This window comes from Cygnus olor, chromosome 13, assembly GCF_009769625.2.
Source record: "Cygnus olor isolate bCygOlo1 chromosome 13, bCygOlo1.pri.v2, whole genome shotgun sequence".
Classification (NCBI taxonomy): domain Eukaryota; kingdom Metazoa; phylum Chordata; class Aves; order Anseriformes; family Anatidae; genus Cygnus; species Cygnus olor.
Genome location: NC_049181.1, coordinates 5,649,960 through 5,677,762, shown reverse-complemented (window position 1 = coordinate 5,677,762; position 27,803 = coordinate 5,649,960). Strand labels below are relative to the sequence as shown.

At 36.2% G+C, this 27,803-nt stretch overlaps 2 long non-coding RNA genes across 6 annotated transcripts in view; one reads left to right on the top strand and one right to left on the bottom strand.

Moving 5' to 3' along the window:
* Positions 1-16,233, top strand: part of LOC121077535 — a 112,062-nt gene extending 95,829 nt beyond the window's left edge. Inside the window, exons 4-5 of the long non-coding RNA XR_005824121.1 lie at positions 3,163-3,280; positions 16,157-16,233. This is a non-coding gene — a long non-coding RNA (uncharacterized LOC121077535). The remainder of the gene's footprint in view (positions 1-3,162; positions 3,281-16,156) is intronic.
* LOC121077534 lies at positions 10-27,803 on the bottom strand. 5 transcript variants are annotated; one of them, XR_005824117.1, is made up of 5 exons: positions 23,982-24,213; positions 14,796-14,900; positions 13,101-13,174; positions 331-620; positions 38-108 (listed from the first exon to the last, which is right to left on the bottom strand). It is a non-coding gene; the product is annotated as an uncharacterized LOC121077534 (long non-coding RNA). The 5 variants fall into 5 exon arrangements; XR_005824116.1 differs by lacking the exons at positions 38-108; positions 331-620; positions 23,982-24,213 and adding exons at positions 10,206-13,022; positions 26,492-26,635; positions 27,618-27,803; XR_005824115.1 differs by lacking the exons at positions 38-108; positions 331-620; positions 23,982-24,213 and adding exons at positions 10,207-13,022; positions 26,492-26,632; positions 27,618-27,803.

Here is a 27,803-nt window from a genome sequence, read left to right as displayed (position 1 = left end):
CTTCTCGTCCTGATGAAATCTGCATATCCTCTGAATTTCTCCCTTGGTGATATGGTTGCTTTCTGTTAGTTTTTATTATAATGCTTCCAATTAGAGATTTCATTTTCTCTGGGGAAAAAAAAACACACAAAAAACATATAAAAACTATATGAATTATTTTTGAACTGTTATATGTATTGGTGTATATATAACCCCAATCATTAATTCCCTGATTTGGGGTAACTTTTGCTTTATATATATAATATATATACATATATATATATTATTTTTTTCAGGCTTCCCCTTAGTTCTAGCAGCAGAAACAGTTGACTTGTAAAGAAAATGCTGCACCTGACCAACTGACAAAACAATTGAGGGCTCCAGAGAGGTTGGTTGCTGGCTTTGCTTGTGGGGCTGAAAACTGCAGTTATGGTAGCAACATATTTCAGATATTGATACATCAGGCAAGGTGGATGAAGTGTTTTTCAGAGCATCTGGTTCTTCGGATGGATGGACACGCAGATGGAGAAGTTCTAAGTGGCTGAACATTACTGAGGTTATTCAGCAAGCTGGCACAAATTTGTTTCTCCACCAGGAAGTCTGCAGTAGTGCTTTAGGCCATTACAAGTGAAAACCTGGAACTAAAAGGACAGAGGGTAACAGGGGAATACAAGGAAAACTACATTAATTAATATTATTTTTAGAAGATTAACTTTTCAATTAAAATCTCAGTTTAAATAGTTCTAGAGGAAGTGTAGGCATCAAGAAAAAGTAGGAAGTGATATAAAAGCAACTTACTTCATTTGCAATCCAAATGAAAACTTTTTTTTTTTCAATTTATGATATTTTTAGAAATTAAGACTACTGTCCTACAAATACAAATCATTACAGCGAGACCAAAAAACTAATGGTAGTTTTGATAATAGCTGCTGTAGCCTTGACAGTAGGTGTTGCAAGATAGGGTATGCTAAATTATATTCAAGTAAGTGAAATGTTTAATTACTTACCTGTTGAATAACATGTTGAATAACAAATTGAATTACCCTTTTGAAGAAGGACAACAGTTGCCTCTAATGGTGTTAGCATATTCCCCCATTCCTTCTGCTTTACCAATCATTAAGTCCCTGATTTGTGGAAACTTTTGTTTTTGTAGTTGAGCTGTATAATTTATCATAATAAAGAGCTGAGACTGGTAAGCAGTATGTAACCGATAACATATCTAGTAACTTTGGCATTTTATGCTTTGGGGTAAATGTAAGCATAGCATAAAACTTTTTTTTTCTTTTTTTTTCTTTTTTTTTTTACAGCATGTGTAGCAACAGTCAAAAAAATTGGTTTAAACTTTGGGTTTTGTCTATAGTCAATAGAAAATAGGATGGTACTCTGTACTGATTAATACCTATGGAGGATGGAAAGAGACAGGAACTACCATAACTACAATTACAAAACATTCCTATGAGTCTGTTTTTCACTACATTGTATGACTGTGGGAAAATGAATTTGTATATTGCCTGCAAGCTCATCACTTAACAGTTGAGTATTTTATCAACTCGACATAAATGACTGGTGTCTCTTGTCATGTTTGGTTGTTAGACTTTCTATAAGGTCTTCTAAGACATAACTCCATTTGGAATAACTTTAAGGTTATTCTGTCCTTGAGGCAGAAGTAGTAAGACACTCTTCTGTTTTCACTGGAGTGTATGTAATGTAGAGGAAGGCAGTGTTTCCAGTGAACTGAATTCTTCAGTGTGGAAGAAAGAGAGTCCCAGTGAACAGGCTTTTGCTCATTTACTCCCTGCAGAGAAATGACATTTGTTCTCGACAACATTTTCTCTTGAGAGGACCAGTTATTGGCTTATGTCACAAGCAGTCTACCGTTCTTCAGTGATATATTCCTTAAGGCATACATGGATCACTTTCAATACTCAGTGATCCAAATTCCGCTCCTATTGATTGTATGAATGTGCTGTGTCTGTGAGAACAGAAATTGTTCTTCTGTATGTGTTAAAGTTCATTTGATTTTCTTTCTGATGCAGTGCTGATATGTGTTTCTCCATCTATATGTTGTGTGTGTGCATACACATACATATATATGTTTATATAAATAAAAAGCTTCAGTGGCTTTTTACTTTTAATGGGCTGGCTCTAATTCTAACCAGCCCTCTGCTGCGAATACAGATTTGCAGATTCTCTCTCTAGGGAATCAGAATAGCAGAGGCTCCCCTTCTTCCTTGCCCATTGCAGATGGTTTGAGGGTAAGTAGTAGGCATTATTGCTAATTTTTTGTTAGTTTAAGGATGATAAAAACAATGAAATTCAAGATGTGTTGAAGGGAAAAGTTTACCATGAGAAAGTACAGTAACATTTGATGAAAATCCTGTAGGTATCTACCCATACCCTTTGTATCTCTGAGATTTAGCTGAGATAAACTGTATAAATATACAGTAAAACAATTAAATGCTCTATTAATTTCTGGGGTGAGCAGGCCTCATTAACTTAGCTCAGGTTGTGTAGCTAAACATCTAGAACATACACAGTTAAATACAATCAGGTAGAACTTGGCATTGACTGGAACTGGTATTTTTATTATCGAGGTACTTCTGTACTGCAATACAGTTCTGCCAGGAATGAGTACAAAAGGGGGAAAAAAAAACCAAACAATTTCATTCAAAAAACGGGGAAAAAATCACATAAGAACTTACTACAGACTGGACTCATGACTTTTTTTTTTTTTTTTTGCTTTCCTGGTTAAACATATTCATATTAAGCCAACTGTTCTGGTGCTTTACACAGTACATTAAACAACTTAATCATACTGTCCTGTCTTGCATTAATAATTTAGCATTTGTATTCTTGAAGCTGCTATGTTTTCTTCTTTTGCTCTGTTTCGGTTCTCCTTCAGAATACAAATTCTGACTCATTTCCATTTTTTCCAGACCTGGTTGGCTTTCTTGTTTATTTTTTAACTTTCTTGTCCAAAAATTGATTGTTTTGAGGACCACCGCTGTATTTTTTATATGAATATTCCTTTCATTGTTGTATATTTCCCAGAATTCTTGAGCATCCTTCTCGAAGGAGGGCATTCTGGGACAATATCTTTGAGACAGGAGAGATTGTTATTCTTTGTGAATTTTACTCTGAACTAATTACTTTCATGCACAATTAATTGCCATGTTTTCACAGGCACTCATTCTGGATGCACACATCAAAGAAAGACAAAAGTTGGAACTTTTAAGATGGAAATTAGTGGGTTCTATGCTTTGTCCTTCTGGAAACCTCAGATCCAAAACATCAGAAATTGGTAAGTAAATCCACAAGGCAATTTCAAGTTTTGGTCATAGATGCATAGGCTGATCAATCCCCTTCATTGCTTCAGAACTAATTAGTGTTAAAGAGAAGACTGCAGGCTTAAAGAGAAGTCTGGTTCTCTTTAAAATCTGAAGGCAACTGCTGAAAGGAGATAAAATTATATCTTAAGCTTAGATCAAATGATTTAAAATTAATTTTACCATTTTTTAAAAAACTCTGGGCTTGTAAAGGCTATAAAAGATAGAAAGTCCCTAAATTTCAAACAACTAAGAACAATACTGTTATTAGTTAAGATGGCACTTCTGATTTCTTATTAAAGAACTACTTTTATGAATAAGCAGTAATTCAAGTTCTGCCCTGTTTGTACCATGTTTCTATAGTCTTCAATGACAGGGCTACTTGGGATGGTGCTTAACAGGGTAAGTGACATTTGAGAGGCTCATCAAAACAAAACATCCAATTGTTCCTTCTGTCATTAAGAAGATGGATGCTACAGAGGAGATGTGCATTTGCAGGGTTTAGTGATTTAACACAATAAAATGTAACAAGTTACATTCTTAAAATTTCATCAGCATAATCATATTCTGTAGATTGACTTTTAAAAATGCACCCAACTCCAATTATGTTATAGAATGAACAATATAAAAATATATCAGTGATGGCAACTGATAGGTTTATTGTATGTGCTCAGCTTGGGTATAAAAGGTTTTCATTTTGCTTAGTAGCAGCTTTTTGGGGTGTTCACATAACTTTGTTCAGTTCTTTGGTGATAGACAAAGGGGTATAATTACTAAATCCGAGGCATTTATAAAACCGAAATTTTGAGAGGAGCTATTTTAAAGAAAAAGAAAACCAAGAAAATGTGGTTTGCTTCTCTGAAGCTCTTTGATAGGTGTAGGTAAATAAGTAGTAATATCTTGGCTAGACAGTCTGTCCCTTCTATAGACTATCAGGTGGTTTCTGCTGTAGAACTGACCAAGTCATACCTAAATAAAATACCGGTAAATAGAAGAAAATCTTCTTGGTGATACAGAAATGGTGCCAATCATTAGACAATTTCAATAGTTGTTCAGATTTTCTGAATGGATGTACTGGCTCTGTCTGGGATGGAGCTGATTTTCTTCATAGCAGCCCATAAGGTGCTATGCTTTGAATTTGTGACTAAGACAATGTTGGTGTTTTAGCTGTTGTTTAGCAGTGCTTATGCAGTCAAGGGCTTTTTCGTTTCTCACTGCCCTGCCTGTGAGTAGGTTGGAGTGCACAAGAGGCTGGGAGGGGACACAGCCAGGACAGCTGACCCCAACTGACCAAAGGGATAATCCATGCCATATGAAGTCATGCTAAACAGTAAAAGCTCAAGGGTGGATGTTCAGTGTCATGACATTTGTCTTCCCAAGTAACTGTTAGGTGTGATGAGGCCCTGCTTTCCTGGAAGTGGCTAAACATCTGCCTGCCCCTGGGAACTACTGAATGAATTCTTCTGCTTTACTTCTGTGTGTAGCTTTTGATTTAACAATTAAACTGTCCTTATCTGTCATCCCATGAGTTTTTTCACTTTCACCGTTCCAATTCTCTTCCCTGTCCTTCTGGGGCAATGTGAGTGAGTGGCTCTGTGGTGCTCAGCTGCCTATTGGGCCTAACCCACAACAGTGGTTTGAGATAATCGATAGCAGGGGATCATGCCCGAACTGGAATGAACACATAAGATTACTGGCCAGCTGGATGTAAAATTTCAGCAAGACACAAGCTCGAGAAGTCATCCCCAGCCCATCTGAAAATGCCATTGCAAGGATTCTTGTGATAGAAACTCCTGTTGCTACCCAGAAAGTGACCATCCATCCTGTTAGAGATTTGATTCCACACTGTGAGTTTAACTGTATGCCAAGATCATTATTTTTATTAGTATTTATTTATTTAAACAGTCTCTCCATGCAGCAAGGGGGAAGCAAAAGATGAATCTGGGAACCATGTAACAGGTTTGACATTCATTTTGCAGTGCTCCTTTACTGTAACCTACTACAGGAGTAGACTGCTGACTAGCCCTTACGATTTTGCATTTCTTATGTGTATGCTAAAGTGAATGTTATGTGGCAATGTATGAAAGTAGTATCCCTTAAAACAGGGAGCAAATTAGAAAGAATTGCTTGTTGCTTTTTGTGTTTAATCACAACCTGCTTGGGAGTTTTGCGTACAGTTGTCAGGCCAAAACATCAGGAAGTTGCTAACATTGTAGGATTAACAGAACATGTTCCACAAAGATTCAAGGAAATTGTCTGAAGTTCTAACATTAGTAATGCTTGAGAAAAAAAAAACAAAACAAAACAACAAACTTCTGCAAACACTGCAGGATACTGCAAATTGCAGCACTGGAATCTATTCTATTTTATTTTAGCTGACAGTACTATCTAGTACTTTACTGTTATTTTTCCTTAGATCCTGTCTTTCTGTGCTACGCAAAGGAACACATATGTTTTTGTTTTATTGCCTTTACTGTGGCAGCAAACATGCAGAATAGTAATGACTGATGTTCTATGAGATTTCCTATCTTTCATGATATGATTTCTTTAACAGTCATTCTTATTCTTCTTCCTACATATTTTTGGTACTTAATGCAATTCATCATTTCACATCTTTTCTTATTGCCATTCTCCACATTTTCTACTTTTGCTTAGAGAGCAGTGAAGTTGTAACAATCTTTTAGAAAGGGAAAATCAAAAGGAGAGTTTCAACTATTGTTAATGCAGAACTATTTTATCATAGCAGATATTAGCAAACCTTTCATAGAAAACTACATTTTCTTTTATCAGATTGTCATTAAGGAAAGCCTTGAGTCTGAGGTTCTTCTCCCTGCCATCAAAAAAAAAAGGGGCACATGCATGAGTGAGAGTAAGGCACAGGGAAGACTGCAGTCTAGTCCAAGAAAGAGTATACTTGGAAATGAGAGACGGCCTTATTACTTCATTCTACTTGTCAGTTCCTTGCTTCCTGTGCTGAGAATGCCTAAGAGGATGCCATTTACAATGGTAAGTTTTTAATACTAGCTGTTGACTGATGCACAGGAGCATCTCCTTCAAACTTTACATTATCCTCTTCATTACTATAATTTCACAGTGATTTTCTGTTTGTTGCATAGAATTTTGATATTGATAAAAAGGTTAGGACATTTTAATTGTTCTATCTATGGATCATACTTTTAACGGGACTGAATTTTAGTTATAGAGGGAGAGGGACAGTATTTACACAGAGGAGGTTAAAAAGCCCAACTTCCAATTATAAAGTTGCTTTACTATCCTAGGAGGTCACTACCTGTATAGAAAAGCTATAGCAAAGGGTGGCAATGAAAATGAATGAGCTGAAGTGATTTTTATAGAAGTCACACAGCAGGTGAGTGGTAGAGTGAGGAATAAATTTAAAGAGTTGTGAGTCCCAGACCAATGTGCCTGCAGTGCATTCTGCTGTTCTAGAGATCTCATTACTTACAGAACACACCAGAAGAATGTAAAAGTTGGGTGATACATGCAGTGCCAATTGGAAATCACCATGCCCTGTTTAAAAATAAAAACCCCACACCACAGGATTCAAATCTAATTAAGCTTCACCCTATCTCTGTTTACAAGAAATCCATGAATGATGAAATATATTCTATACTAGCATTTATTAGTTATGATCTCTTCTGAAATAAAGACATCTGGAATCTATGGAGCCATGGAAGAGCAGGAAGAACTCACCAGCAGAGACAGCAACAGAAATGTATTAAATATGCTTAAGAATTGGGGGTCTGGGGGGGGATGATTCTGCTTGCTTCTTTAAAGGTTTCCTAGCTCTCAAGATTTGGGGAGTGTTTTTTTTTTTTTTTTTTTTTTAATTGGAAAATATTGCCTTTTGTCATTTTTTTTATTTGACTGTTTCATAAACATCTCATAATGCGTTCAAACACTATGCTCCAAATTTTTCATCCCCCCCCACCCTTTTTTCCCCCTTGAGTACAATCCCTCGCATTTGCAATATATCTTTAATTCACCACCACCACCTGAAAATCACTAAGGGGTTTGTTTGTTTGTTTGTTTGTTTGTTTTTAATTTTATTTCAAGTCAATTTTCAGAAACCAAAAAAGTAACTTGTAATTATATTACTCTAACAGTTTTGCGGAGAGCACTTAGCTATAGAAAGTGTTGCAAATGTTTCACTTTTTTATTCAAAAATTACACAGGCTTACCAAAATAGCTTTAAAAATCAGTTAAAAGTCTTGTTCCTTTTTACAGACTTGCAGCACATAGTCTGCACAATGGATATAAAAGCTTTCATCATAAGCACTTACTTGGGGAAAAGATCTGGCAGAGACTGGGTAGATTAACAGTCTAATACAAAATGTGGAAAAACCTTGTCTCCATCTCATTAATACCATCTTACTTGGTCTCTTTTCTTCCCTGAACGCCAATCTGTAAGTACAGACAACTGGAAAGTAATTTGCAGCTGGCTGACAGACTACAGAAAGTCATCCTGAAAACCTAAAGTTTATATGGAACAAATATTTTTAAAATCCCTTACAGCAAGGTCATAGGACACTTCACCAACAAAATCTAGGATAATAATAGTCAATGGTAGCTTATATTACTCAAAAATTATGACTTTCTTAACTGAAATTGAGACACATCATTTTGCATCACAATGCACATAACGTTCTTTCTTTAAGGAAGAACTTTCCCATGTACTAGTGTATCTGAAGATCCTTATGGCATAACTATTCTGATGGATACATTAAATAAATACATTGAGTGGTCTGATTAGTTTCTGAATTATCTAAGAACATCTTTTTTTTAAATGAGAACACTGAAGCAAGAGTTACAGGCTAATAATGCATATTGGTATTTTTTTCATGACTGAGTGTAGAGAAAGACACGCTTAGTGCAGTTAAAATTCACCATCTCCATCCTGCCAGTATTAGTACTAGCATCTGACTGAAGAATTATGTGATAATTTGAATCAAGGAAATGCTGAAGTGATCTTGAACTGTGTTGGACTGGGCAGATTCAAGATCCAGAAAAATTAATTTCAGATACTCTTAAATTGTTAATCGTACAATTGTACAGGAATGACATATGCAGGAATAAACTTAGAATGGAAACTGCTTTTTAGTTATCAGACAAGTGGGCAAGCAGAATTACCTTTCAGAAGGGTGAGTAAGGGCAAAATTCATTAACTTAAAATGAAACTCTACGACTTTATTGAGGGTTTATATGATACAGTTGCCTACAGCAATGTTTTGCTGTATTTGGTGATCCAGGAAACCCTTTCAGTCCCTGTGTTTGTAATGATTATGCAAAAATTCTTCCTGAGAGTAAACAAACATGATGTAGTGCCAGGCTCCTGAGGAAACTTTGTTTATTTTAGTGATGCCTTACAGATATATGCAATGACATCTATCCTGAGATTTGATTTTTTATAAATGTTAAATCTTTGGGGTATTTTTTATATATTTTCTTGGTACGTTTTACTTTCCTGTGATGAATCTCACAAGTTGCATAACATGGAGCCTAAAACCAAGTGGGGATTACTGCTATGAGCTAGTGGTATAGATTCCGCTTTTCCCATGCTCCCAAGGAAATCTAGTACAGTAGCTAAGGCAGAATCCAATGTGCTGACTGCTGTCTCCAAGAGAGAGATGGATATTAGAATACAGTGGGAAAGGGAGACATTTGAAGACAGAGAAGTCTGAGAAAGGTTCTTTTATATACTTAACTGTGGAGCAGCTTCTAAACTTGAAGGAAGCAGGAAATTAAAAACATTTGCTTGAAATATTTTTCAAAATGATTGAAAACATTGTTTAATTGAAAGGGAACATTTTTCTTAGGTATCAAACAGTTCAACAGACTGACAAAATATGTCTGAATAATAGAAATGTGGCACAGCTTTACACGTCTGTAACTCCTAGATAGATAACTAAGCATGCTTTACAAGCAGTCCTCATCCAGGAGGCTACAAAAGATAATTTCAGGCTATATCTTAATTCAGTATGGTCTTGAGGATAGGATGGTGTGTCAGGTGTGCAGCTCTAGTGTGCTTGAAAGCAAATAATTCTTTTCTGTTTCATCCTCTCTCTTCTCAGGGGGAGTAATTGTGACTCACTTCTGTTTCTTGCCACATGAAAAAAAAAGAACCAGTCCTGAGGTCTACCAACTAACTGGTCAAGTAATTATACAGTAAGCAAGGGTATTTGAACCTATTGTGAATACAAGGTGAAAAGAATCAGATGGCCGTGAAACTGCTCCTTTATTACTAAACTGGAATGAAAGGAGATAGAGAATTTTGCACATCTGCTCCCAAAATCCAGGTGGCCTGACGAGAAGAGCTTAAAAATGTGCTAGGCTTTAATTAATTATGGAGAATGTTGGTTCTTGCTTAGTGCTTGTTGTATGGCTCTACAGATACCAAAGCTTTTCAGTTAAAAAGGAAGATCAGAAAAAAGCCCGTTGCTGAGAACCGAACAGACACTCCATAAAAATAAGGGTTGATCAGAAGTGTCATAAGGGTTTGAGTTTGTGGATGTGTGATCACCCCTCCCCCCTAAAATGGAAGATAAAGGCAAGCACTTGCAATTATGGTAGACCAGGATTTTTTCCAAGATAATTTTCATCAGAATGTGACAATTTATTAAAAGGCATTATGAAAAGGTCAGTTTTTGAAAAAGCTTCAGAAAGAAAGTTATTTCAAGTCAAAATTGAAGACCTGATAATAAGAGACCTATCAGCATGGTTCTCCTAACATTCATTAGGGGGTGAGAGGAGCAAGGTCTTAGGTCTGGTTAAGTGGCTATTCCTGTCTTTTCCATCAGAAAACTTCAGGTTAGCGGCAGTACAGAAAGGGAGTAAGAAAAAAAGTTTAGCATAGATGTTCTGAAGCAGTCAGTCTTCCACCAGTCATATTTTTTATAAGCATAACCCTTCTTGAACCATATCACCCTCACATTTTATCACTATCTCCGTGAGTTATTTTACAGCAGTTTTATTTTCAAAATTTATCCTCAACAGGGAAAACGATCATTTTATGAATGAATAGGGAACTACCCAAGATCACTGAAACCTGAACTGGCCAAACAAGTAAAGTTTTAGGTGGTAGTCTACTTCTACATTAATTGTAAAATGCCTTCCCTACCTTTGTTCATTCTCTCCAAGCCAATTTGCTCTGTACATGCTCAAGTTTTGAATGCTCCAAGTTTTCTTGTGGAATCAAAAGTAAAATCTATTACCTTTGTGTCTTGCTCTAGAAATCATATTTGTGACTGGAGAGAGCTCAACTCTTTCATTAAGAGTTGAGGGCCAACACAGATGGGCTCATTAGACCACTGCAGCAATGAGCTTTTCTCTTGTTTTAGGCAAGAGGCAAATAATAGATTCGGCTATAGATTTTTCCCTTACTTTGTCTTCCTTAGATATCTCTATTTTCAGAGGGAATAATGTAATACCTTTACACTGATAAAAGTCAGAGTAAAATACACGGGCAAAAGAATTTGGTTGTTGCTTGAAAGCATCTACAATTTGCCAGTATCTGAGTTTTTGTCAGATACCTTCATAAATTTCATCTCTTCCTTTAGCAGCTGTTTGAAGTTGAGAACCAAGCCTTGACTTGTATAAATTGGTACTGATTTGTAACTCAGTCATTGGGATACATTTGTGCTCAGATAAACATAAATATCCAATTCATACGTCATAATTACACTATGCTTAGCTTTTGAATTACAGAACTGCAATCTCATTTGTATGTATATTGGTTAACAGTATTGTATCTCTTCCGCTAGAGGCAACAAAAGATATTCTTGTATTAAATAAAAAAAACAACAGGAAGATATCTTGCTGACGAAGCAACAAATTAAACCAACCAACTTTTATAATATAAAAGTAATAGTATTTCCATCAGAAAGAAAATGTTGATTGGGAACACTTTTAGAGGTCTCAGGATATTGCCAATTTAACGGTAACACTGCCAACACCACCACCAACAAAAACACCATATGCAGATACTGAAAAACATCCAAGATACTGTGTATTTAGCAGAGAGTTGTAAGAGCATACTTTCAAGGTGTCAAGGAGACCATAATAATGTAGATTCCTTCAATGAAGAGAGAAGTAAATGCCATTATAAAAGCAGACCCAGGAGCATGTATTATTAGCTTTTTTTTTTTTTTCCTATTTTTATACCTAATTAGAATATAAAACAAGACATAACTAGAAAAACCTGTGCTGACACTGAGTTATAGAAGTTTATGGAAAAAGTCAGTATTAAAACTCAGGCAGGGTTTTAGCATTGGTATGAACAATTAGGAATTTTTGATGTTTTCTGTCAGTGCAAAACCTCAAGTAGTTAACGGCTATACACGTTTCTAGGCAAACACTATCAAAAGGTGTAGGATGCCTAGTTTCAGGATTTGAAAAATGCCCATAAGTAATATAACTTGATACAATGCATTTTAAAGTGAATTTAGAATGTTTTTTAATCCTCTATTCCTTCTTCATTCTTTCTCTCCATCTTTTATACGTGCCATGGAACACCCGCCCATACACAAATACAATATGAAAGAAATGTAAGCGTATACTTCATAGCAGTATAACTGAATTGCTGTAAAGGATTTTAAGGGCCTAAGCTCTTATTTGAGACTCATCTTCATTTTTTGAATACCCAGATTATGAAGAAGACATATGATAAATTAAGTCAGAGTCAGTTCCTCTCAAAAAAAAAAAAAAAGACAAAACAAAGAAAAACAACAACAACAAAAAACAATAAAGCCTTTTAAAGTAAAGTGGAGTTTGGTTGCAGTGAGGTTTGGCAAGTGTTCCTGACTGCCACAGCACATTTATATCTAAACAGACAGTGTAGATTCTCTAAACATCCAAGCATAGCCAGTTTTTTCTTGATGTTTCTAAATTATTCTTGCTCCTCTCATAAAAATCCTTGTAGCAGAACCAAGTATTCAGCAGTTCTTTGACAGGAGATACTATTATTTTAGAAACACAACTATTTTTCTTCAAATGATCTTGTTGACAAGAGAAAAACAATGCTGGAGTCACTCAGAATGTTTCCTACTGCATGGCAAAAAACAAACAAACAAGAACCTTTATCACTTGCAATTTTAATGTGCTCTGCTTCCATGGAGGAAAAATTTATAAACTGTCATCTCAATGCCACCTTCTATCTTTATTTCCTAAAAATATTCAATTACAGGTCAGTTTTTGCAGGACTAGATATCTAGATTTGCTGAAGGGTCAGAAATTTACTTCTGTCCTAATTTTGACCAATCTTTGGACTGACAACCTTCTTAGATTAAAAGTTTAAAACTGTTGGTACAAATTTTCATTACAACAGAGGATAAAAATAAAAATCACTATCTGTGTTGTGTAAAATTTAAGCTGTATCCATCTGAATTAGATTCCCTGTAAACTAGGTTGACATTATTTAAAGTACTCTGTTAGTGGACTCATGTTATGAAGCATTATAATTCAGTACCAGAAAAGAACACTGTATTCAGTCAGTTCATCTGCTTTCAGAAAAAGCAGTAGATAGAGAGCAGCAGAACTGCTTTAAGTTTAATTAAAACAACAACAAGAAAAAGATTGTTGAAGCTTTACATAAGTGTCCAGCGACGACTGAAAATATAACTGAAGTGCAGGCAGTGTGCTTGCCACCCTTTCAGCAGTCTTCTCCAAATGTTTAGTCCTTCTCTAAATGTACAGTTGAAAGTTCTACCAGCATGAAGAAAAAAGAAATGTATATGGTTTCAAAAATAGCAAAAAAGCCCTGAAACAAGTTCCTACACCCACCCGCAAATCCCACACATCCATGCAGTGCAGCTACAAACCCACATCCCAGCTGCAGCAATCAGTTCCTCAGAAAGCTGTATGGAGAGGACAGAAGGATTTTTTTTTTTTAGCTTTGAAGTGCAAGATTTTGAATAATAATTTAGACATTCTGCAGTTTTGTCTTTGCATTATTTTAAGCATTGTGTTGTTTATCAATACTCAGAAGAAAAGCTACTTCTTAAACAATAAACCTGCCATGGAAAGTACTGCAGTACTTTCTCCCACGGCCTTTATTTCCACACATCCAAAACCTACCATTTCAATTTTTAGATACCTGCGGATACAAACAACTTGAGATAAAGAATCACCCAGAAAATCCTTTGTACTTAATGAACTTGCATATTTGGACAGCAGTAGCATGTTCTTAATAAGATATCTATTAGTGTTATAGAGCTGTGAAGTCTTAAATGCAGTCATTAGTTTTAATTCTTTAATGTATTAAGATGTACTTTCTTTACCTCTCCGTAACTGTCCAACACAAAGCAGTAAGGGAGCAGGCACTACTCTTACAATACTAAAAAGTTTGTGCATTGCGGTAAGTGGGAACTCTATCTTTAGAAATGGCAAATGATTTCCATGTAAATTTCAGTCACTCACTTTCATCTTATATTGAATTCAGTTTTAGAAATCAACAAAGGAAATACAATTATAGACAAACGTGACTAACATTGAAGAATGCATAAGACTGTAAACTGAGCTAGACAAAGAAGATAACATTTTCCTTTAATAAATTCCTCTTAAATATTGATTGCTATTTCTCTTAGAAGAGTTTTGCTAGCTATCTTAAAGAAACTGTTTTTTGAGCATAACACCAGTAGAGACCAATTAAGACACTGAACATTCTCCAGCAACTTACATTAGACAGTCACAATTTTTAGTGATGCTTAGGAAGCCAGATCATTCTGGGAACAGCACGGTCTGTTTCATGTTGTTATGCATAAATGGGTAAAGGACTCAAGAACTAGCATTTATTTGGAAAATTGCCTTTTTTTTTCCTCCAGTAAAATATAAAAATACATAAAATCCTTACCTATCCCATGTTTATCTGAAACAACTCTCCACTTATTTCTTTAGATATTGTCAGTTTTAATTAAATCTGTTTCATTTCTGAAATCAAGACACCTCTCAAAAATTTAATCAAATATTTGAAGATAAATTTCACAGAAATACAAAAATTAAACTTGTGTGCGTTATCTCTTTCAAAAAAGCTATAAGCACTTAAGTTATTTAGATTCTTTAACATGTGAGTCTTACATTATGATACTGCACATAGAGTCCAAATTCTTTGTCAGAGAGTCACCTGGTATGGCAGTAAGAATGAGAAACATCTATTGTTTAAAGCATCCTCCATAATGTTTTGAAAATCGTATGGAGAAAAAAATACCGTGTTTGGACAAAAATTGAAAAGTGTTTAAAACATATTGCACTTCATTAAAGTATTTAAGTCTGCAGTGGTTTATCAGTGCTCCAACACCCATTTCAGTGCTTTTGAGATTTTTGTTTCCTAAACTAGATTTTTTTTTTTTTACTGTGTTCCTTCCTGATCTTTATTCTCTCCTTCCTAATCTTTATTCTGACAATGGCAGTCTGAAAGTCTCTTGGGTCCCCCACTTCCCTTCCTGAAACTTCAGACTCCTCTCAGCCCTTTTTACTCACCTTCATATCTGCAGTCCTCTTGAATTTTCAACATTTAGCTTCCATTTCCAACATTTCTCCTGTTACTGTCCTCCATTCCACCCCTTTTCTCAAGAGCACAGTTGTCTGCCAGTGCAAAAAGAAAAAAAAAAGTTTTTTTCTACAGCGCTGAAAAGTCTTGAGCTCTCTCTAACACATCACACAAAGCCCTCTAGTGTCACCACTTCTGTTGTGTCAGCAAAGGCCATGCAATCTAAGCAAGCTTTGTTTCTCCATCAGGCACTGCTTCCTGTCCTTTTTTGCTGTTCAACTTTAAAACTAATGTTCCCAGAACAACATTACACCAGCTATTCCTTTTTTTTAGGCTTGTATCCTTTTCACATAGCTCCTACCCTATTCCTATGTACATTTCATTGTGTTCCCCCACCCCACCCCCTGCCACTGTGTCAGGGAGGGATTATGAGAGCACCAACTCCCAGTTCTAACCAAGTGCCCTTTTTTGCACTCCTCCTTCAAGCTCCAAGCATCATGAGGCACCGGTTACCCTTCAGGATGGCAAATTTCCAGTCCTTTCACTTTCCAAAGCCGTAGCTGGTGGTGCATGCTCAGTCTGAAGAGGTAGTTCATAAACAGTCTGAACATGTAGACGCTGTGTGAGAACAGATGATATAGGGCCTGCTCAGGCAGAAAAGTTGGGGAAGGATTGACTACAACAGCAATACACCTTTCTGAGAATTGGCCAAAATTCTTAGTCTTGTGATTTAAAAAATATGGACAGGTTTTCACAGGGGCAGGGAAAGCATAATAGTGCTAAAGGTCATCCAATTAAGTTTCTGCACCAAAGCCTAGTTTTTCCAAAAAGAAAAAGGTTCAAGAGGATGAGGGGAAAGTAATATCCAAAGTTAAAAAAAATACAAATAAGAAATAATCCGGCACTATACTACTTCCTTAGGTTAACTCTCAGAGACTTCTGCAACTACTTTGGCTGAAAAAACAAAATAAAACAATAAAGGCAATATGAATATATATACCTATATATGAATCTAGAAAAGCCATTCAGAAAGGAAAACTGCACATAGTTGCTTGGCAAAGTTATGAGCTAGTAAAAATTCAACGTTATTTAAAAAAAAGTGTCAGAAAACCTTAACAATAACCACAGTGACATTCGCACCTAAAACATATGCTATCATGGCAGCCAGAAAAAAAAAAATCTCTTCCTAATGGGGCTGTGTAAAATATTCCAGGTCTTTAGCTTTTGTAAAACAAAGTGTCCTCTCATTCCCAAATGATTTTTTGGGGAGAAAAACAAACAAAAACCAACAAACACAAACTCTTGTGTGTTTCTATGACAAACATCTTTTATTTGCATTATCTTTTCACAGTACGTTTTCTGCAGTGGAATCATAATGACCCCCAGGGAAATGTGTCATTTATTCTGTCCTGAGAGAGTACATTTATGCCATATCATTGCTACTTTAAAAGAGGTTGCTTATTATCCTCAGGAGAACAATTCAGTTGCATTACCCTGCCAGTGGCTGCTTCCAGATGTATTTTCATCCCAAGGAAGAGCTGCTGCTGCTGCTTTGTTGACAAGAAAATCAGAACTGTTTTCACAAACATTTAAATTCAGCCATACTAGAAGTTACTCTCCAAGTATCTATGCAAGTATCCTCAAAAAGTAAAGCAGCAGAGGCTGCTTTCTGGGTTCAGAGGTTTATTTTAGGGAAAAACAAACAAGCAAAAAAACATTTACTTAAAAAAAGGAAAGCATTACTTTATCTGTTCCACTTGCATTCAAGAAACTGTAAGAATAACTTGTGCTTTAATTTTATTATTATTATTTTAATCAGTGCCAGATACTCCGGAGACTAAAGTAACTCAATAAATAGGACAACCTGAATATTTTATACCTGAAGACCATTAGACTGAAGAAGGATGGTTGCTGAATCCTAATTTCACTACATCTTTTTTGGACTACATTCTCCCCCCACCCTTGTTCATCAACCATTTTTCAGAAAATAGGGATAATGAACTTCAGAAAAGTCCAGGGCCCAAAATGTATTAGTTTAAAAATGTTTTAGAAGAATTTCAGTGGAGATGGGTCTCCCCTGCAAAGCATCATACAAACCGTTGGAATAAAAAAAATCCCTTTCCACTCTCATTACTTAGGCAGCAAAAGAGAAGCAAATGCGAGCAGCTCTGTAATCACAGTAACATTTGCCCGTATTTTTTCCAAAGAATTTCTGAAGCACTGCAATTTAGATTCTGCATTCTGGGAATAAAGTTTTTATCGAGGAAAAGAACAGAGTAACTGTTTTGATGCAGTGCCTTATGATAACGTTTTTAAAGTTTGTTTTTTTTTCCTGAGAGAAGTAGTTTGAAAAAGAGGTCATATGCAAAGAACTACAACAAAAAAATGTTACTGTTGATATATACATATTTTTTTTTTCTTTAATAAGGTGCAAGATAATTTGGTAACTCAGGAGATAGTATCTGAAATTTATTAGTATGCATGAAGACATACTAACTTAGAATGGCCAATTATAAGAAATTTACAATAAGGAGACTTTCCATGCATTGTCTGCTTAATAAGAAAATTATTTTTATTTCCCCCCCAATCCCTCAGACTCATGAATGTAGGTTTCCTAGCTACTATTGCTTGGGTCAAAGTTTTCTTTCTGCCTTCCTTCCCCTTTCTGGGGACTTAAATGCAAGTCTTAACTTACATTGAAGAATTGTGTTCACAGTGTCTTACAAGTACAGCCAATTATTTTACCAAAAAAAAATACGCCTTTCCAACTTACAGGTAATAGTCCTTGTTTATAAAAAGTCATACTTAGAAATAAAGTTATAATCATAAAGTAACAGAAAAGGTATTTAAAAAAAATCTAGAAGTTGAACTATATTCAAATTCACAGTACAAAGATGGTGAAGGGCCTAGAGGGGAAGACGTACGAGGAGCGGCTGAGGTCACTTGGCTTGTTCAACCTGGAAAAGAGGAGGCTGAGGGGAGACCTCATTGCGGCCTACAGCTTCCTCACAAGGGGGAGTGGAGGGGTATACCGATCTATTTTCTTTAGTGACCAGAGATGGGACCCCAGGGAGATGGTGTCAAGCTGCGACAGAGGAGGTTCAGGCTGGATATGAAGAAACGTCTCTTCACCGAGAGGGTTGTCGTGCACTGGAACAGGCTCCCCAGGGACGTAGTCACGGCACCAAGTCTGTCAGAGTTTAAGAAGTGTTTGGACTGTGCTCTTAGTCATATGGTCTGAATTTTTGGGCAGACCTGTGTGGAGCCAGGAGCTGGACTTGCTGATCTTTATGGGTCCCTTCCAACTCAGGAAGTTCTATGAACTTTTAGCTCAAATATGCCAAGGTCAAGGGTTCACTGGATCTCTTTAGAATACATTGAGAGAGAAGGGGACAGAGAGACTTACTGATTAAATTAGGTCCTAGCTATTATGAGAAGGAGTAGTGGAAGAAAAGGGACAGTAGCATAGCACTTGGACAACATAAGTTCAACAGCTTACACAACTCCAAATTCTGAGGATGCTGTGCAAGTTACTTTATCCACATATCTCATTTCTATTTCGTAAGTGAAATAGTATGATGATTCCCACACTGGAGTCAGTAAAGCATGCAAATACCACCAAAATGGCAATCGTAATGCCATGGCAAATACTGTCTAGGATCCTTATATTCTTGAGCAGCATTTTGATAAAATCTTTATCTTTATTTTCTTACTCTAATATTTCTTGTGAGAGCTCTCAGTTAGTAATATTCTTCCATATCTTACGTGGTCAAATTTAGGTGATTTATTGCCTAATAAAGTTAAAACATTAAGATTTTATGTAAATGATATGTAGCTCCCAGGAGGTAACTAACCTTCACGCAAAACTGAGCTACCAGTTTTTCTTTAGGATACACGAGAAGTTATATATCCTTTAAGGACTAATCCATGCAATACACAACAGGATTTATTTGTATTTACATGTAGGTCAAATTGGCAACAAGAGAATTAGAATTCCTGAGATGTAATATATTTTAAATGCATCATGCCAAATGAGGAAAGTATCTTTTTAAATTGTTAAGAGAAAATATATCAGAAAAGAATACATGATAAAACTCTGCATGTAGCCAATATAATTCATTTATCCTTGCAATTTCAAGTGAACTGAGTATTTGACTTCAAACAAGCACAATCACACATGCTGCAGCCAATCAGAGAAGCCAAGAGAGTATTTCACTTGGAGATCCTTAGCTGGGCATTGTGGATGTTGTAAGGATTGGCCAGATAGAGTCCACTGACCATATCTTAAGTTTAGGCTTAAGCTACAGCAGTAAAAGGAGGTTACTATCCCTGCTGACCTACTTTAGAGCATTTCAGTTCAATGCTCACTGATTCAGTTTAGGGAAGAAGTGACTATTTAAACTGTTCTGTCTGATTTTGCCTAAGACACACAAGGTAGCATTTGCATCAGCTGTTTCATCAGCAGATTGCTGGTGCATGACAGTGTTAATCTTTAAAAACAGGACAGTGACAATGAGCTGCAGCTGATAGCCTTTTTTTAACTCGCACAGTTATCTCTGCAAGATTCCTCCACAGCTTTTCTCTCTGCAAACACCAACTAGAAAGAGAAGGAAATAGAGACAAAGTTTCTGAGAAACCCCTACCTGACCTTTTGGCAAATGATCCACCCTTCATTTGTAAATCCTACTTTACACTGCAATCTCAACCTTGTGATGTGACAACAAGACTAGAGCAACTACTTGAACTAGAAAATGACAAATGTACTGAAATCACTGTCCATCCTTGTTTGTAAGAATGTTAACAATAGGATTCGGTTTCAGCAGGGAGGCAACAGGTCTAGGAACACTGCTGATGGCAAAAGCAAATGGTCCTACTTTGCATGTCAGTATTGTACTGTGATTTTGCCATCACGCTTTTCCCCACACCACCACCTCTTCCAGTGCTTGCCCAACAGCATCATCTCTGCACTGCACTGACAGGATGGAGATGGAATGCTCTGCCATTATAACAAAATGGACTGTGCTTAGAATTTTTTCAAGACAAAAAAAATTCATGGCCCTGCCTAGTTCGTGGTAATTGAAAAGTCTGTGTAGTGTATTTTTGTAACTGCTGGCTGATATGCCTGTTGTCAGCCAAGAAATTGTTTGCGTAACGTCTTTGAGGTGATAAGCAATCACTCTTTCAGTTATGCAGCAATGCCAACTTCGATCACACACCAGCTAATTCATATCAGATCCTCCTTTTGTAAGATTTATGATTTTTAACGTATTCTAAGCTAACTTTCTCTTAAGGGCTGATTATAGATATGTAATAGATATGCAATTACAGCTATGTAATCTCAACAGGATTTTTACTCTGCTTTGCCAGTCTAAGTTTATAAAAATAACACAGTTACATTTCATGGTAGGCAGTTCAGATGGAAAGAAAATCTCACTTCTAAAACTTCCAGGAATACCTCCCAATACAAACTTCTGTTGGAGGACCAGTTGAGCACTAAAATAACCAAAACAACAACAAACAAGTGTCAGAACAGATTTTGTGTTTGTCTGAAGAAGAAATAGAACAAAGAGGTGCCATAGGGACAGTGGAAATATTAAGTAGGAACAAAGCTGTGAAATTCAGTCTAATCATAAAAAAATAAATAGAGGAGAATCCAAGATGGTTCTACTTCCTTGGCAGGGAAAGAGTGACCATATAGTCTGTTAGCTTGACTCTGTAGGTCCCTTCCAACTGAACTGAAGACCTATTTTTTTTTTCCTCAATGGTTCTCTTACTATCCCTCCCCTTAAATTAAAAGAAAAGGCACTAGATATGGAAAAATATCACTATTATTTGTGAAGGAGCAGAAACGTGGAAAACGATTCATTCTTAAAATATCATAGAGCTAATAGGAGGAGGGACACCAAAGGGCAGTGGGAGGGGGGAACGAACAGCCATAAATAATTTTCAGGATGCAGATTAAGCACAGGATTTAATCAGAAAAGGAATCCTCAACTGTAATATGACATCCATTGTATTTTATTATATGGCTGATGTCAGCTAGTAGGGAAGTAATAAAGAACCTGGAGGACAAGGCAAGCCTTGCTTCCCTGCAAAATCTCTCTTTTTTTCTTAACTTGTGACAGTAAATTTTATGCTCAGTCTTAGATGTGAAACCTGACAGTTAAAAATCTATTTCTGTCAAATCACAATTAATTTAGTAAACATTAATCAAACTCAGAAGACTATGCCAAATTATTAAGTTGTTAATTGAAATAATTCACTGCATGTACAAAAGTCACTTACTGTCTTCAGACAACCTGCTAGAAAAAATACAAACCAGACAGAGTGCACTGATACAGCAGAGCCTAATGGAAAGGGAAATGATGCACCAGGTTGTATGTTTCTAACAGTGAACTATTTTAATCCTCTTTATGTGCACAATCCCGACATAAGTGACCCTGTAACAGGTGGACACAACAAGCTATTAGATCTACTGAGGTAATCATCTGCAAATTAAGTGGCAATAGGTCCAAAGTATGTCCCCGTGCTAAAGTTGCTAGGGCTTTCTCTGTCAATACCCTGCATAAAATCAAGTCTCCCGTTATACCTCAGCACAAATTGTAATGACTACAAATTACAGCAGTAATTGTATTATACAGCAAAGCGATTTGATTTATTGCTTACAAGGCATACTTAATAAGTTGAAGTCAGATTATCTCTACATTCCATCTTTAGAATCTATTTTTCTAAAGAGTAGTTTGCTGTGATTTTTTTTTTTTTTTTACTTAATGTCTCATTCCTCTGACTGCCACAAATAATCAATGCCTTTTTTTTTTTTGGTGAAAGCTTAGTGTATAACTTTAAAGCACTGAGGTAAGTCTGGTAAGGTCTGTAAAGAATTAAGAGGCTTTGCTACCACCAAGAGATAAAGTGCAGAGATGAATAGAGATAAACAGGCAGTCTTGTATGGCAGAGAGCTCTTCACGTGCATCCACTGATGAGTGAAGGCAGGCAATTGACTAAACCAGATTGCATGAGCATTTCGATTAGGTAACGGCTTATTTTAATCACAAATCACATGATTAATCATGTGCTAGACTCCTTTTATTTAATATACATTCAAACCCCACTTATCTTAGGATATATTTTGTGAAGGAGCATCTTAGAAGGATATATCTTAGGGCATAGGAATAGTTCTCCCAGATGAAAGTTTCTTTCTTCATAAAGCAGAGATGAGAATTCCCCTGAGTATACTTCATGTAATTGTCCATCTGCATCTGTTTTTGTTGAATAACGTCAACACTACAGAACTAACAAATCTGCTAGCTAAAACAAGTTTGTGCTACCAAAAAGGCTGTCAATAGCAGTTCAGTACATTAAAAACTTGCTTTCATGCTTATGTTACCAAAAAAAGTATTTTATTCTATTTAAAAACAGTGCAGGTACCCTACGTCTCACAAAAGAAAATCCACCTGCAAGTAAGAATTTTAGACGCTGTGAGATACAACTCTGTACATTACTACTTTATGACTCCCAGTTTTGGAATTGTGAAAAAATTGAAGTTCACTGAGTTACTCCATAAAGGTGTATTGAAATTCTTCTATTGAAATTCCTTCTAGGCTGAAATTTAATTAAAATAGCCACAAAATAGTTCGATTATTTCAATAGTTCTGCACCCTGATGATTACATTGCTTTTCTGACAGCTCTGAAAAAATACTATGTTTAACACTGAACCACAGTACTGAATCCCTGTTACACTGTCAGCCTATTTACTTTTATGTAGAAGCATATGTTCCAGGGTGCAATGCAAATGTTCTTCAACATGAAAACCTTAATATTCATTACTTTCCCAGTGAAATCAGAAATGACCGTGATATATTCATTAACACAAACAGATGCTGTCTTTGTTTTTAACACCCAGATATACTGCAACTATTTCCATTTACTACTCCTTACTTTCCAGGTTTCACATTGAATTCTATAAGCCTTAGATAACTTTACAGCTCATTCTAACACATTTCATTTGCAATACTGTGATAGAAAGGCTAATCTCAGGCCAAGCTCATGTGCTCTGATTTTTCAGACACAGTTAGCTGTTACACACCAAAAAAAGAATAACTAAAACCACAACATAGTGAAGTCATCACAACTACACATCCCTCTCTAGAGGCAGACAGGTAGGTCCTTTATCTGCTTTCTCCTACACAAATGCACTATCCTGGTAGCACAAACTTGTCCCACCAAAACTAATGTGCTTGTAAGGCATCAATCCCACCTTTCTCATATGCTACTGCCTCTTTCACATCAAACACTTGTATGAGCCTCATCTTAATAAAACCCCTAACCAAGACAAAGCTTCTGCATAAGCTTGCATTATTGCATTCTCAACAATGCTGTGAAATCAACACAAAGGACAACACAGCGTAGTACATCAGTTAAACATCTGCACCTCTAATTGACTTCACAGTTCTCACTATCTCCTAAGATACTGTTACTCTCCTGTCAACGTCAATTACCATGAAGAAGGTTCCGAAGAAGCAGTGACACAATAGCTCAGACTACCTTTTGTCAGACACAGAATTCACACTGGTGTGCTTGGTGGCCCACAGCCCATCAGACTGTGCCTGCTTTTGCAGTGCCTCAAACCAACAGCAACTCAAACCATCAACACAAAGTTGTGTTGTACATTTTTCTGCACCAAGCTACCAATACTGGCTGTATCTTACCTCTTACACAGTGATCGTTGTGTTCGAGATACTTGGGTGGTGATGATTATCTCTACCTTTTGCTGGCTTCTCTCCCCGCCCTCAGTAGGGGGTTTAGGAGGACTAAATGCTGGTCATCTAGGTTGCTCTGAGTAGATAAAATTGATTCAGTTGAATTTGATTTTCACTAGAAATTCAAAATATAAATGTATGGAAAAATATAATGATAGATGCGTTATTCTCACTTGTTTGAAAAAAAAAAAAGCTAAAAATTTATCAAACGTTGTAAACTTTTTCACTGCTGACACCCCATTTCAAACATCAAATACTATAATTTTCCACACATTTACATAATACCAGTGATTAAGTTATCAGAAATTTCATTGCTGCTCACAACAGAAATCAGAAATAAAAACAGAGCATTCACAGTACTTTGACCTCATATAAGATTTTTGCACTACAGCATAAAAAACAGTAAAACAACCAACCTGAAGCATGGAAGTAGCACTGTCTTTGATTACTCACTCCCTCAACAACACTAAAGTCAGCATCTTTCCCCCAGCATAAAATCTGCTCCAGCTAGCAGCAGCCCACTGACCACAACCCACAGAACCACCTTGCTGCCTGTAGAAGACCACTGAGGTGAGTGCTCTCTTCCTTCACAGCTCTTACTAAATTACAGGGTCATTACCATGACAATTTAGTTCTTAAAGGAACTACAAACCCTCAAGGCCAGAATTATCTGGTAACCTAGAGAGCAAGAACTTAGCCTTCTCTTACATTATTTCAATGTAATCTCATGTCCCTCCAGTCTATTAGAGACACCTGTTGGGATTTATGTTGAGGTAGTTTTGATATTCATCTCAGATGCATATGACAAGATATAAGCTATTCATACGAACATAGCAGAATTTTAATAAAAATTACCATGGGATTATCATTACTTCATGCAGGTTGCCATTCAATTTCCTCTCAAAATAATATATGCTTTTTCACAGTTTATAATTAAATCGTATTATCTCTTTAACCTCTATAGTAAAACCAAAGTTTTGGAGTAGAAAGAGAGTCCTGCAGAGAACTAATACAGAACATCCAGAAAGCCAAATGATAGAAGAGTAGTTTGAATTCCTTTCCGTTCTATGGGAAGGGATATGTATAAAAACTGCTGGCAGACACTTTTAAAGATTTAACTTTAAAATATCACAGAAAGATAAAAGTGATCAATCCATATGCTATGAAATCATCCCATCTGGTTCCGATACACAGGAAATTAATCCAGACCAAATCAAAAACCGCATATATCAGTTTAAAACTATTCCAAAAAAGAGTTGAACAATCCACAATAATCAACTATGAAAACAGCTGCACCAAAGGTTCCCAAGCCAGGAGAACTTAATCCTATAAATTGGTCTTCCTAGCAGCAGCAGAGTTTAAGACATAAATCAACGTTTGAAATACGATTCTAAAATAAGAACAATCAAAAGTTGTCTAGAATGCTTCCATAATCACAGTGAGAATTCTGTCATTCTTTTCTCTAAAGGAACAGCTTAAATTGCCTAAGAACTGCCATTTTAGAACATTTGATTTCTGTGTTATCATCTTCATACTCATTTACAGTAACTTTCATGGTTTAGAAAAAAATCTGGTAAACAAGCATATGGATTTTCTTCTTCAAAAAAAAAAAGGTACAGAATGGGCAGCTGCATAGTGATATAACAGCGTGCCTCTACCCTGATTTGCAGTGAATTTGCTTTCCCCACTGAAAGTTGTCTTTACAGTTTAGACTGACTTTTCACATGGAGAATTAATGATACTTGCTATGCTTACTGTGAATCTCTGTATTATGAAAAAAAGATATGTATATAATTTAGTACCCCTTTAAGTACTTTATCTGCATCAAAGCCATACCACTTTCTTCTCTCACCTTTCAGCTGTGCCTTCTGAAAGTCAAAAACAGCCAATACATTTCTTTTTATTCTTTATAGGTTTGTTGCAAAGTCACTGAAATTAATGTAAAACTTCAACTTGCATTTAAAATCTAAATAAGGCTGTACACGGTTATTTCCTTTGATCAGAAGACATGAACAGGTCATATTGGCTGTAATTCTATATTTGTCTGGGGAAGGCCTATGACATTTGGGCTTCTTAGTTTTTTTTATTGTGTTCATGGCAGGGATGAGAAGTAGAGCTGGAAAAGAAGTGGGGATCATACTGGTGGTCATCTAGTGAATGCAACTGTGTATCAACTTCATTCTTCATGAAGTTGAAATTAGAGTTCACCATTTCAGAAATAAAATCTGAAATTAAATAACACTGTAGCAATGGCAAATACTAATGCATTCATTTGCACTCTGGAGAATTGGAACTCCGGTGAAGGTTTTGGTGAACCTTCTACTCTGTAAGTGGAAAAAAGAAGCTAAAATTACTGTAAGAGAACAGATGATTTTTTTCAGCAGTGATACTACACTTTTGCTCTTATTAGTCAACAAATTGTGTGAGTCTTGTGTGGAGTCAGAAAATGCACACATTATTTGGTTAGTTTTAGTTATAGCAATTATAGCAAATTCTATTTATTTTTTTTTTTCTGGGATCCACAAGAAATTGAGATTGAAAATGAATGACAGGATATTCCCTTCAAAATAATATTGCCATCAGTTTTGTAACATGGGCTCAGGGAACCTCAACATTCTATGCAAAATTCGAAGGCCACTACAGAATGCAAACAGTTAGGATAGGGAGCAAGTAGAAGGCTCACTGATAATCCATGTTTTAGGAGTCCTGGAAGGTCATGGAATTTCAGGGGATAACGATGGATGGAAGATGAGACATAGAGGCACAATGAACTAAGCTTCAGTGATCTGTATTTCTCTCTTCCAAAGCCTAACCTATTCATCTCTTTTCAAAGACCTTCTCCTCATTCCCTGTCTCAATGAAAAAACACCCACTCCTTCCTAAAACTTGCAAGGTAGCTCCCAACATCTCCAAGCAACCTTGTTACCTCCATCCTTTTCTGGGAACCAAAATATCATCTTTTCCTAACACCATCCAGTGAAAAATAGTCCCCTCTGCCCTCCAGCAACATTCCGGTTGGGAAACCACATTTTCAGATGGGAAAAGCCACGGTTTTCCTTTCTCACAGCTTCTGAGAACAAATGGACAATAAGGAAAAGGGTGGAGCAAGACCTATGCTAAGAAACAGGTGAAATACAATGAGTACTCTACTTTTTTTTTTAACTGATAAAGTTTTAAAAAAAGTTTTTTAACTTTTTTTTTTTTAAAACTGGTGTCTACTTTGCTAGTAAATGCTGCCTCTTGCAACAACTGACCTTGTGCACCTTGTAATAGAACAGGAAAGTTGTTTAACGTTAGGAAAGTTAATCCTTTCACAATGGTCACAGAGGAAACCACTGGCAGTTTTAGGATTTGTGATTTCGACTTCTGTGTTATCACTTAATTCCACTTCTTGTGTTTCAGTCAATTTTAAGATTTTCAGGCCATAGTTTCTGGTTAACCTAGTGTCAATGGAAAGGCAACTTACTAATTCCATGCTATACACAGTATTACTAAACTTCCAAGCCATCATCACACATTCTATAAACACAACTGAAAATTGCTCTGTTCTGGAGACCTCACTGTTAAAAGAAAGCTTCTACAAAAGTCTTCGGCAGATCACAAATTCATGGCTTCATATTTTGCTTTAAGTACTGCTAAGCAAGAATTTCAAGCCAGATGGAGCTTGACTGAACTTAAGAACTTATGAATTTCTTGTACCCTTTATCATGAACAACGACGACAAAAAACTTAAGAAAAAGTGGTGTGTATAAGACAATCAATGAAGCAAACAGAATTATGTTTCACCTTGTATATTACATGGAAAAAAATGAGGACAAGGTAGATATGCTTGGAATCAGGGGGTGGGAGGAATTAAAATTGTATAATTATGCAAATTAAGTTTGTTTTTGTATGTGCTGTACAAAAACAGGAACAACAACAACCAGCAAAGAGAAAAGCAGTTGCAACGTGATGAAGATGAACTACTTGATTTAGTGTGTAAAAAAAGAATATTCCTGAAGGAGGCTTTAATTAGAAGGGGCAAACTGCTGCTGAATATCCAAATTGCTTACCCATTGCATGGTTTTCTTCGGATGTAATAAAATTCTAATGTAAGAGTTATTGGTATAAAGGCTTCAGAAATTCTAGGAAAGGGAAAGATAATTCTGAGAGGATACGAGGATGTTTCTCTGAAGAGCAACACAACCAGTTTGGTTAAATAAAAGGTTAGCTACAGAAGTTCTTTTCCTTCAAACAGG